Source organism: Bubalus bubalis, chromosome X, assembly GCF_019923935.1.
Source record: "Bubalus bubalis isolate 160015118507 breed Murrah chromosome X, NDDB_SH_1, whole genome shotgun sequence".
NCBI lineage: Eukaryota > Metazoa > Chordata > Mammalia > Artiodactyla > Bovidae > Bubalus > Bubalus bubalis.
The window spans coordinates 35,253,660-35,266,454 of record NC_059181.1 but is presented as its reverse complement, the minus strand read 5'-3'; the positions used below and the strand labels follow the sequence as shown (position 1 = coordinate 35,266,454).

Below are 12,795 nucleotides of genomic sequence, written 5' to 3'. Positions count from 1 at the left end.
CAGGGGACTATATTCAATATTCTGTGGTAAGCCATAATAAAAGCCACATAAAAAATGTGTGTATATATATATAACTGAATCACTTTGCCATATAGCAGAAATTAACACATTGTAAATCAATTACACTTGGATAAAATAAATTAGAAAAATTAAAAAGTTAGAACAAAAAAAGATCAATGAATCTAAGAGGTGATTATTGGAAAAGATATAAATTTCACTTTTTTTTTCACTTTCAGAAAAAACAGACCAACTCCTAGAAATGCACAGTCTCCCAAGACTGAACCAGAAAGAAACAGTAAATACAAACAGACCTATTACCAGTAATGAAAAGTAATCAGTAATTTAACAAAACCCAACAAAAAAAGTGCAGGCCCAGATGGCTTCACAGGTGAATTCTACCCAACTCTTAGAGAATTAATACCCATTCTTCTCAAACTGTGCTATGGATGCTTTAATTTATTCTTGCATTTTGCATTTAATGTAAATGGCCTAAGTGTTAACCTTCAAATACCTTGAACTACAAAGAAAGCTAATGAAGTGGCAACTTGCTTCTGTTACTAAAAGATGGAATATTGTGTTTCCCAGACCCTCATTTGGTAAATATAGGCAGAGATAGAATAGTCCTAAACAGTATCTGCCCAATTGCTTGATCATTGTGTGGGGAGCAGAATTTATCCCAAAATATGCCTCTTTGGTGCAAGGATTATTTTAAGTTGATTATTTTTTTAAAAAAAAGCAGAAATGGGACAGGCTCTGAAAACCAAACAGAAGTTACTCTTTAGTAAGAGACATTCATAAAGGAAATCTCCTTCCCCAGTGGCCATGAAGCAGAGTTTCCCTTGCCTCTCTCATTGTCCAGAATTGTGTACTACATCTGTGGAAAAACCAGTCTTTGACAAAGGAAATGATACACGCACAAGAAGTGGGATTAGTGAAGCAGAAAGGAGGAATGGCCATTAAGGCAATCAACAGAGTCCTCTCTAGAATTACAGCATATCAATGGGTACTGCTAGTTACAGTTCAAATAGAGTGTGAAAGCTGGTGATATCATTATGAAATCACAGCATATTAAATCCACCATGAAGCTCATGATCATCCTTCTCTTCTAGTTATCAATGAGGAAACTGAAGCCTAGGAAATCCAATTCAAGGTCATGGTACTGTGTAGTAATAGAACTTACATCTAGTTTATCAGATTTTTGACTCCAGGATCTTTTCTATTATGAGGTTCCCCCCTCCCCCATCATGTGTTGTTGTAATTCTGTCTTTCATGAGGCCAATAGCAAAACACTATCTTTAGGAGAAAAAAAATAAAGATCTAAACAACTACATTTTTTCTGGATAAAGAGAGACTGGGAATTTTATGTTCTGAAAGATATTTCACATGTGAATAATGTTTAGGAGAAACTTGATCTAACATTTTTTAAATGTGGGAGTGACAAAAATGTCAATTTTTTTGCTTTTGTCATTGAAAAAAGAAAATTTATGAACGTTCTTTCACTTAAAGAGTTTAACAAGGTTACTCACTTTATTGTCTTAATTATCAAGTATATTTTCTCTTTGAGATAAACTTTTTTCGTTTATCAAATAACTGCATATATTCATATATTTTTAAAGATTGGTTTTTGAAATAATTTTTATATTGTTATCTATTTTAAGTCATGTATACTAAGACAGGTTTCAAAAGAATTTTATTAGCCCCAGGCTTGAGCCCAGAGTGTTTTGCTACTAGTTTTCCCATTTCCCCAATAAACACATTTCCTATCATCCCAAACAGCACTCTTTAGATCAGACCTATAGGCTGGTCCATCACAAAGGGCTAAGCAGGGACATAGATTTTAATTTTGAAATTAACATTCTTAGGCTACAAAAGTGTAGCCTAAAGAATCAAATTCTTTTATTCTGTTCCTCTCTGAAATCTTTTACCTATCTATGTCTGTTGCCTAACAGTGTCTCTAATGAAAACTATGGAATCACAGAATACTAATGAGAAACTGTGGGGTCCTGGTATATTTCTTAGTTTTCCTTAAACTATAATCATAAGCAGCTTTCTACTCTGTTGAAGCAGGTGAGCTACCTTATTCATTTATTTTTGACCAACAATCCCTTCTCCAGGCACTTAAAAATGCCTTGGTAAACCTTACTGCTTATTGACCACTGCCCCCCCAAAAAAATAAATAAAAGAAAAGAACAAGCCCTTCTCTTCTTTACAAGGAGAGGAGCTTATAAGGATGTGTGAAATACTGGATTATCAGAGGGAATAGTGTTATTCTCCAATAACTACTACCAAACATCATCATCAAGTGCATTCCTTCCACAAGACCCTTTAGGTCTCCTCTAACATTTTACTATTTGCATTCCCAGGCCAGATCCAGATCATTTTCAGTTGCTAATTTGAATGTCTGTTTTTGTTCAGTTACTAAGTCATGTCTGACTCTTTGTGACTCCATGAACGGCAGCATGCCCGGCTTCCTTGTCCTTCACTATCTCCTGGAGTTTGCTCAAATTTATGTCCATTGAGTCAGTGATGCTATCCAACCATCTTATCCTCTGTTGCCCCCTTCTTCTGCCTTCAATCTTTCTCAGCATCAGGTCTTTTCCAATGAGTGAGCTCTTCGCATCAGGTGGCCAAAGTATTGGAGATTTCCTTTACGATTGACTGGTGTGATCTCCTTGCAGTCCAAGGGACTCTTAAGAGTCTTCTCCAACACCACAGTTCAAAAGCATCAATTCTTGGCACTCAGCCTTCTTTATGGTCCAACTCTCACATCCATACATGACTACTGTAAAAACCATAGCTTTGACTATATGTGTGCTTTTAATTTATAGAAAATCTTCATTTCGTGGAAGTGCAGAGAGATGATGGTTCATTCAGTGTCTATGTGTGTCTTAATCCTTACTTCACAGCAACCTCAATATTTTTTTTTTTTTTTTTTGCTCTGAATAAGCCTCCCCCAGTCCCTCTACCCTTTTCCAGGAGATTTTAGTCACTACATAGACTGATAGAAAGAACCTTTCCTTTTCCTGACCCTCATTATATTTTTGGCTCCAACTTACATGTGGCTATATTTATGTGTGGTCCTACTGTTTGGTATTCCTATACACTTTTGGATTTTTTTCTCAAATTTATTCCTACTCAAATTTGTTTTTAACATAATTATCATGTCTACCTTGTTACAGTGTGTCTTTTCTGGGAAAGTACTTTCTTTCCCCAGTGGCTTCGTTTGATCTGCCTGAACTGTTACTCATGTTGTTATTCTTGTTCACATATCAAGTCCTTTCCTCTGCCATCCAGCCCTCCATAATAAGGTCCTGCTACACTTTTGTGTACACTTTTTCCATGAAATTAAAAGATGCTTACTCCTTGGAAGGAAAGTTATGACCAATCTAAACAGCATATTAAAAAGCAAAGACTTTACCTTGCCAACAAAGGTCCGTCTAGTCAAGGCTATGGTTTTTCCAGTGGTCATATTTGGATGTGAGAGTTGGACTATAAAGAAAGCTGAGCGCCGAAGAATTGGAGTTTTTGAACTGTGGTGTTAGAGAAGACTCTTGAGAGTCCCTCGGACTGCAAGGAGATCCAACCAGTCCATTCTAAAGGAGATCAGTCCTGGGTGTTCATTGGAGAGACTGATGCTGAAGCTGAAACTCCAATACTTTGGCCACCTGATGTGAAGAACTGACTCAATGGAAAAGACCCTGATGCTGGGAAAGACTGAGGGCAGGAGGAGAAGGGGACGACAGAGGATGAGATGGTTAGATGGCATCATCAACTCGATGGACATGGGTTTGGGTGAACTCCAGGAGTTGGTGATGGACAGGGAGGCCTGGCGTGCTGTGGTTCATGGGGTCACAAAGAGTCAGACACGACTGAGCGACTGAACTGCTGACATTTTGTTTTTTCACCCATGACTTGTCCCCTCTTATCTTATGCATGATTCAAATTATACTTTTTCTTTCCTAAACAAACATCATGCTTACCTATTTCCCTGTCTTAAAGTGCTTTATACAGCTTACACAATCTTTACATCTTTATGTATTATATTACACAGCCTTTCCTTTCTGTTAGAATTCACAATTTTCCTTGCTCCAAACTTAACCTATTCAATATCTGAGCATTCTTCAAGGCACATCTCAAACACAGCCTCCTCAGAGGGGCTTTTCCTTGAAAATCTCTTGCCATCCTTTCTTCACTGCACAACAGTTTATCTACTTGCCATTCGTACTTTATTGCATTATATGATTCTATAAGGCAGGGATACTGTCTTTGTCACTTTAGCTGTTTCTGGAGTCTATAATAGTATTCTGCCTTCTGACTAGCTATAGAGTCCTTGAGGCTGTCAGATCAGTGTTCTCCTTAGAATACAAATAATTTATCTTTTAGTGATTCTAATCTTTCAATATATACTGCAACATCTTCTGATTTACTTCAATTTGCAGTTTGCTGTTTCTATAGGCCAGCACTATTGACCATAACTGACTTAAAAATAGTGCAATATTTGGTATACTATTTTTTAAATATAAATTTATTTATTTTAATTGGAGGCTAATTACTTTACAATATTGTATTGGTTTTGCCATACATCAACATGAATCCACCACGGGTGTACACATGTTCCCCATCCTGAACACCCCTCCCACCTCCCTCCCCTTACCATCCCTCTGGGTCGTCTCAGTGCACCAGCCCTGAGCATCCAGTATCATGCATCAAACCTGGACTGGCGATTCGTTTCATATAAGATATTATACAAGTTTCAGTGCCATGTTTTAACTCATTTTTATACATTTAACTAATTTGTATACCCTCTAAATTTATATTTTTCTTTTATAAAAGTGGGGCACTAACATTTGTGACCTGAATCCAATCCCAATGCTCATGCTTTCTGCCTACATGTGTGAACTGTTACTAATATTGGGTTGGCCAAAAAGTTTGTTTGGATTTTTTGTAAGATGCTAAGGAAAACCCGAATGAACTTTTTGCCCTACCCAATACATCTGCCAAAGAAGGTGACATTCTTTAACTGTACTCTACACAACAGTGTGATGGGACAGGCATGGGTACCTTTGGGAACAAAATACATGTTACTTAAGCATATAAGTTGTGTTTTAGATATTTCCTTCATATGACCAAAGTAACAACAATTATTAATACAAAACAGTTTTATTCAAGTTGAATGACTTAGCAAATATGCTTCTTCTACACACAGGATTTATAAGAGTAAAAGAAACATTTACACTTAAATTCAATAACCGCTAACAATGAATCATGGTCCATTGTTATTCATAAAATTAAAGGAGTCTGGTGACATAGGAAATGACAGTTTAGTACTTTTGAAGGTCCAATCCCTCCGGGCTTGTTGAGATCTATTTCATGTTTGAAAGGACTGACACTTAAAGGGGAATCTAGTGATCTGAGTGTGTTCAGCTTTTCTTTAGACATTCACACACTAGAAGAAATTGTTTTTCAAATGAAGATTTTAAAAAGGGATGTATCCTGACCAGGGCCACCTAATTTCTAAAGGTTTTTGTATACATTGGAACTACTAAAAGGGTAGTATACATTTGTCAACTTGCAGAAGAAATTGAAAATGAAATTTCTGAGTCTGGTGTACTGGTAACATTTCTAAATAACTATGTTAATGCTTCCAAGTGTCATCCATGATGGGACAATATCTTGTACATTGAACTCATTTTTTCCCAAATTATTTGTTCCATATTAGGACTTAAGAAATATTTTCTAGCACACGGTTTTAAATTGCTTATATTTATCTAACACTTTCCCACTACTAGTTTTTATAATATCTTCAACCATATTTTTTTTCCTCAGCATATTATGGGAAAATATAATCTTATTTTGTATTATAAATATTTTACCATTTTGATCGATTCATGTTCATTACTTCAGGCTGTTCTGTGTATTCTTATTCATATTTTTATTAGGATAACATAATTTTATTCTCATGTTGAAGACTTGTTCATACTGGCCTTTGGAAGTATGTTCTGGTGAACTTTAAGTTGTAACTGTAATGTCCTTGAGAAAAATAAAAAATGTGTACGCTGCAAGAGGGTGCGAGCAATGCCTGAAAAGGATTCAGTTATAAATTGGAAAAAAAAAAAAAAAATTCTTGTCTCAAAAAGTAAAGGGCTCAGATTAGAGAGGAAAAGCATCTCCCTCCCCATTTTCTGCTAAGAAATATTAAAATGTGTTCTCTTGTACTTGATTTTAGTTTTCTGTTTTTGTCAGAAGAAGACATATAAAGCTTATAAGAAAATTTCTTTAGCACTATTTACTAATACCCTAACTGCAATCACATTCAAGGTCTGAGGATGCTAATAGCCTTAGTGCTGTAATTACATTCCAGTGACTTTTGACTTCAAGATAAGTTTCATAAGCACAAGAGTTTACGCTAGTTAACATTTAAACACAAATTTTAATTATGATATAAAAATCAAATGAAAGTGTATTTGACTAGATTAATAATTTATTTAGCCTTTTACTAGAAATAATGTTTAGACCTAAAGAATATAGATGTATTATAGAGACAATAATCTTTATGAAGACATAAATGTAAGGTAAGATTCTTTAAAGGAAGAAAATTAGAAATGAATGAAAATGGCAAACATGAATTATTTTGTTACTACATTTGTTATTAAATTTCACTTAAGAAAATCACTAATTTGAAATTGCAGAGATTCTTTGGCACAATTTACCCTTGTGAACCAATACCATGAGGTGGTAGTGTCTAAGTTGCAGAATGTCATTCTTACCAACACTTTCAAACTCCTTACACAGATTAAAAAGAACTATCAAGAAATTGCTATTATAATTGACAGGACAGTTTGAAATCAGATGAGCACAACATCTTTGTGTCACAGACACAATGAGACAGTGGCCTCCCTAAGGTTTTAGGAGTGGTTATGGACTATCAAACAGTAGTAGTGAACTGCTGTTGGGTCTAGTATGGTTATCATAACTTCCTGAAAATAGAAATAGCAGCCTAAATAATGCTGCAAATAAATGTCTGAGGTTTAAAATACCTGCTCTCTTAATGAACACCAGAGGAAAAAAACTAGCTAATTAATTGAAAGAAAAAAAAAAACAAACCTGCTGGGGTAGCCTTGTCCTCTTTTAAACTGATGTGTACAAGTAAGTGAGCAGAAAAAAATGCCCAAATACTCAAGAAAAAGAAGGTAGGAATTTTAGTAACACATTTTTTTTTTTCAGAAGTTGCCAGAGTTCCTGTGAAACTGTCAAAGTAGTTAATTTCCTTTTTCTACACATGCTGATCCCATTGTCTATGTTTCACAATCGGCATATAATCAGTGTTTTTTGAGTGAAGGAATCTATCAATCAATTAAAGTACTAAAGCTCAAATTCCCTAATTCAAAATGTAGAGACTCACCTCTGCCTCCACTGAAGAAACACGAAGTACTACAGATGAGGCAGGAGGGAAAGGGACAGGACACAAACGCTGGATAAGTGAGGAAGGGACACAGCTATTGGGATGCAATAAAAACCTGGAACCAGCTGAAACGAAGGTGGCTTTGAGAGGAGTCCAGTCATTGACTTTTATCTCATTATACCTTCATTACAATACTACAAGATCACTCCTCCTTATGCCATGACAATTCCAAGATGAACCATAAAAGGCAAAAAAAGTGGGCAGTGACCCAATTCCTGGGAAATCCTTGCCCTTCCCTGAAATAGCAAGAATATTCCTTCTACTCATTAGCATATAAAATTATTCAGCCCATAAAAACCAGTGACCCCATGCCCTAGGGCCCCTCTCATTTTCTGAGATGACCCCCATGCCCTGGGGTTGCTCTCACCTTCCAAGGTCTGTATTCTGCCTATGAAATGTGTATCCCTCTATTTTATCAAGTAAACTCTTTTTTGCCTTTCTTTGGCTCCCTCTTGAATTCTTTCCTGTGCAAAGCCACTTGGCAGTCTGTCCTAAGGACTCCTGCGGGTCCCAGGATGTGACATTTCCCTCTCCTGCAACAAAGCTGCTCATCTAACTTGAAAATTCCTATGTGAAACTACCACCCTGAATGTCATAATGAACATCTCATTCTCAGGCCCTAAGCTCTTCATTTTAGAGGTGAGAGTGTGTACAACAGGACAATGTATTATGCTTTTTACGTTGCACTACACACATCCTTATTATCCCAGTCAATTTAAGAACATGTGCCATCTTCATGGGTTCAGCATCCAATCTGCAAACAGTTATACCTTGAGCCAACTTCCTACTCCAGGACAGAACACCCACTCTCTAGTGTGCCAAAGGCTCAGAAACCACAGAAAGAAGTCTGAGTTGAAGACACCATCTGGATTGATTCAGAAGACACATCATCCACACTCACCCTCACATCTGTTGAGTTACTGAGGTACTTAGCATCCATGTATCCCTCTAATTTAGAAGTGGAAAAACAAGACATAATTGAAGCTGCACACCCACATTCACTACTCGTGGGACTCCTGGCCTGTCTTCCCTGTTGCTTATCAATATCAATTATTACATAGGCCCAGCGTCAAGGAAGAAGGGCCACTGTTCACAGAGAAAGAAATACTCATCTCTAGCAAGCAATAAGACAACACCCAGCAACAACAGAAACATCCTTGGGTGGATGAATGAAGAGAGACTATGTCATCAGTAATGCCCACTGGGTCCCTGGAAAAATAAGATGGAATCTAGGTGATAAGATAAAGTTTAACTTCTTTTGTAGTTAGTCTAGTTTCACTTGCCTACAGGAAGCCCTGTGCAGAGGCCTTGATCCTAATCTATCACATTAGAGCTCCTAGTCCAGAACCTCTGTGCCTGATACCCCAATTGGCATGTTTTGTGCAGAAGTACCTCATAGGACACCTCAATTCAAGATGGCAATGGCATACCATGTGCAGAGATGCAGCACCCAGCACTTCAGTTTGAAATGTCCTGAGGAAAATAGCTGTGCCTGACCCTCAAGGACTCGGCCTTTCCTCCGCAGGTGAGAACCCTATGGAGCAGCCCTTTTCAGGAGAGCATTCACTTTGGAGCAAGAGCTCACATCTCCATTCTTTAATCAAAGAATAAAGCTTTCTTTTGCTTCTGAACCAAACTTGGTCTCCTTCTGTTGGAGCAAGTGACACAGGGCAGGAGGATTCTTATTGAAACCTAACTTGAAAGGTTAACAAATTTTGGTGACCCAGGTGTGATGGACCATGGCCTTTTTGCCTGCAGCTATCCGCTAGGCTCTGGGCTCACCCAGGTTCCAGAAGGAGGATGGCAGAGGTTTTGGGAGGTTTGAGTGAGGATGACTGACTGTGACCTCTGACTACACTCTGATGGGGTAAAATGGTGGCAGAATTCAGAGCAACTCTGCTCAACAACTCAACAGTCAGGTGTGGTGTGCATGCAGCATAGCTCCCAGAATAATCTGGACTGTAACCCCTTGAGGGAATCATACTGTGTCATTACTGGGGATTAGAGATGGAAACTCATGTGTATCTTCCCAGTCCACTGCCCCTGACTGGCCTTCCCACAGTGCCAGACAACCAGGAAAAGTGAGGATCTGTGGACTAAAGGGAATTGTGGCCATTTTGCCCACTGTCTCACCAGTAGTATTGCCCTCTTAATCCAAGTACAAAAGGCAGTGGCAACCAAACCAAGGCTTTTTGCTCTCCTTGCCAACCTCCAGGGGTCAACAGTAGCATTCTCCATAGTCACTTTTGGTTTGGTAAAGGAAAGTGGCTAGCCCTGTGAGCTAAGAGGTGAGACCAGGACAAGGACCAGGTAATAAGGACCACATGACAAAATGGAATGAAAATGCTCCATTTGAGTTTAGGAAAAAGGCATTGGGGACACCAGAGTGTGAAAGGTTCCCAAGGAAGGTGACCAGTGACTTGACCTCTTCTGGTCAGTGCTAGTTTCTCTGAAGTGGGCTGGGGAGCCCTGTGAGCTGCTGCCAAAACCAGGAACCCCGTTACTGGGAAGCCCAGTAAGCTGCTGGCAAGAACAGGAAACACCCACTGCCCAACCTCTCCTCCCCCTGCCCTTAGCTTGTGAGACAAGGTGATTCTTTATTGACCCCTAAGGTTCCATAGGCTATCCTCAAAATATCTGCACAAAATACCAGCTGCTCCAGTGATCTGGTGAGTGTCCCATGGGAATCCTTCATGCTTTTAGTGGTCCTTCTCACTGAGTGAGAAGTCTGAAAATTCGTTCTCTTTGGCCAAAAGGAGGAAAGAGAAGAGCCCTGTCTCAGACAGCTGTGCCACTCCCTAAAAGACCAAGGTGGTCTGAAACGAACATCACTAAGCTACTCTGGCCTGGAAGCAGTCACGTCTATCCTCCTGTGGGACATTCTGACTGAGGAAGAACAGACTATTTCAAGCACAGGCCACCATGAATTCAAAGAGGACCCCCAACTCTATCACATTTCATGTCTATTTCAGTCTCTTGAGGAATCCATTAATAGTTTGCTTGCTGGTTCCAAATTTCCTGAATTCGAAATCTTATCTGGGTCAAATCTCGTGGCATTTGTGTGCCAACAAATCACTCCAGCTGCCCCCTTGGTAACTGGTAACGAATTCAAAACAGAACATCTAAGGTATGGGGAACCAAACGTCCATCATACCTAAGCACATCCAATTAAGGTGCATCCTACAGAACTGGAAGTTTTTCATGTATGAAAATGTTTAATTTTCCTATGTAATACAGCCTGCCTACAATGCTTGCTAGGAGATGTGAGAAGCTGGCCTGTCACTGGGTCTTCTAATTACCAGCCAGGGCCCAACAACCCACAAGGAAAAGGACTTCTTTTGAGGCAGTTTCCTGATGGAGAAGGACTCATCCAGGTATACACATCCATTTACCACTTCTGATCTCTATAACCACACAAGTCATAGTAAGGGTGGAGGTAAGATCCAGAAGGGTTTCTGAATTTGATTAGGGGAATCTTTCGGATCCATGACCCCACCTGGCCTCCTCAATGTACTCCTAACAGGAAAGAAAAGGCCATGGTCTTTTTAAAAGTCCCAGAGCAAGAGACAAAGGGAATAGAAACAATGTAGTTTGTGTCATTTTCAGACCTTGGAATTAAGTGCCCCCAGATAATGAACTCAACTGGGACCACCAATGAAAAAGAGGGTGGAAGAAAGATGGACTCATTTTAAAAACATGATCCTAAAGGGAATCTAGGCAACAGGAAAGAAATCTGTCAACTGGAATAGATAAAAGAAATCAGCAACTAACAGAAAACCCTTTGGCATTGCTAGAGCCTTAGGGAATGCCTCCAAATCCACGTAACAGCTGACTCGGAGTCTTTGGAAGGGGACACAATCCTGAGGTCATATTTCATTTCTCAAAGTGTCCCTGACATCAGGCATAAACTTCAGAAACTGGAAATAGAACCAGATATCTCTACCTCTTGCCCAGTTAAGGTTGCCCACAGAGTGTTTAATAACTGAGACACAGAGGAGGAAAAGTCAGCATAAAATGGCCTGGGCACAAGCCCATCTACTGGCTGTTGCCCTCCAATGTCAACTGGTCAGCCAGGGAATCTGGACAAACCACACATGGAGACTCTGTCCTACATAAAACTCCTTTCCCAAAAAACAGCGAATGATAAGTAAGCTTATATGCTGCACCCAGCAGTAGAGATTTTAGGATGTTAGCTGCCAAGGGAGGGGTCTGTGCACTGACCAATACGCAATGTTGCTTTTACTTCAATGTGAGTGGCCTGACTGAAGAAAGTGTGCAGGAGCCACTGGTAACAGCAACTTGGCAAACAGAAGGCAGCTAGCCTTACCTGAAGGGTCAAAGAGCTCCTCCCCAGCCTTGCTGGTTTCTGCCTTTTTCCTGGGCCCCTTAATAACCATCCTTCTCTTGCTGACATTTGCGCGTGTATCTTAAGCTGTCGAGTGTCCTTTGTCTCCAAAAGGTTAGAATCTATAAAACTTCCAAGGGTGGTCGCTCAGAGACGCAAACAGGGCTAAGACCTAAGGAAAATCGAACATAACTAAAGGCAGCTGGGGAGAAGCTCCGCTCCTCTCCCCGGGCTATGAATCAGTATAAAGCAGTTAAAGAAGGCAAACCACCGTCCCTCAGCGCCGCTTGACAATAAGGAGCCCACCAAAGGCCAGAGGAGGGATGTGTTACCAGCAAAGCTTATTAACAATTCCTGGGAAACACAATCTAGACAATACAATGGGGTCTAACCTTTTTTTTTTTCCCGTCTGTGTTTTGTCTTCTTTCTCTTGCTCATAGGGTGCCATGTGAAGAGCCCATGCAGCCCGCACTTGGCTCTTCAGACCAGGGTTCTCTAGTGCAAGGTGGCTGCATCCGACCCCTGTTCCGGGGTTGTGAGCAGAAACGCTGTGCTGCCCGCTAGGACCTGGAGCATAAGCAACACCGCTATCCTGCAAGAACTCCTCAAGAGATCTCCATCTCGCGAGATCTCCAGCACTAGAGCACTCCGCCACGTGAGAACTCTGACCCTTCCTCGCTGATCCCATTAAAGCAGCCCCGCCCATGGCCTGGCCTGTCAGGGAGAGCATGCTCAAGAGCAGGGGCTCATACCTCTCCACCTTTTAATTAAAGAATACAGCTTTCCATTGCTTCTGAACTGAATGTCACCTCCTTCTATTGGCTTGAAGGACATTAGACAGGAGAACCCTTGTGGGGGCCCAACTGTAAACGGTCAGTAATGTATATGGTATATACATACAGTAGAATAATATTCAGCCTTAAAAACAGAAGAAAATCCTGTCAAAGGCAACAATATGGATGAGCATTATGGATATTATGCTGCTGCT

The 12,795-nt window shown here is 39.9% G+C and overlaps 1 protein-coding gene across 2 annotated transcripts in view; it reads right to left on the bottom strand.

The window, feature by feature from the left end:
* The window catches only part of LOC102416591 (melanoma-associated antigen B16), a 113,235-nt gene extending 100,768 nt beyond the window's left edge, over positions 1-12,467 (bottom strand). Inside the window, exons 1-2 of one of the 2 annotated variants that reach the window (XM_044936913.1) lie at positions 12,200-12,467; positions 11,790-11,979 (exon numbers count right to left, since the gene is read on the bottom strand). The gene's annotated coding sequence lies outside the window, so the exon portion shown is untranslated. The remainder of the gene's footprint in view (positions 1-11,789; positions 11,980-12,199) is intronic. The other variant, XM_025276636.2, reaches the window with a different exon arrangement.
* Positions 12,468-12,795: the final 328 nt, after the last annotated feature.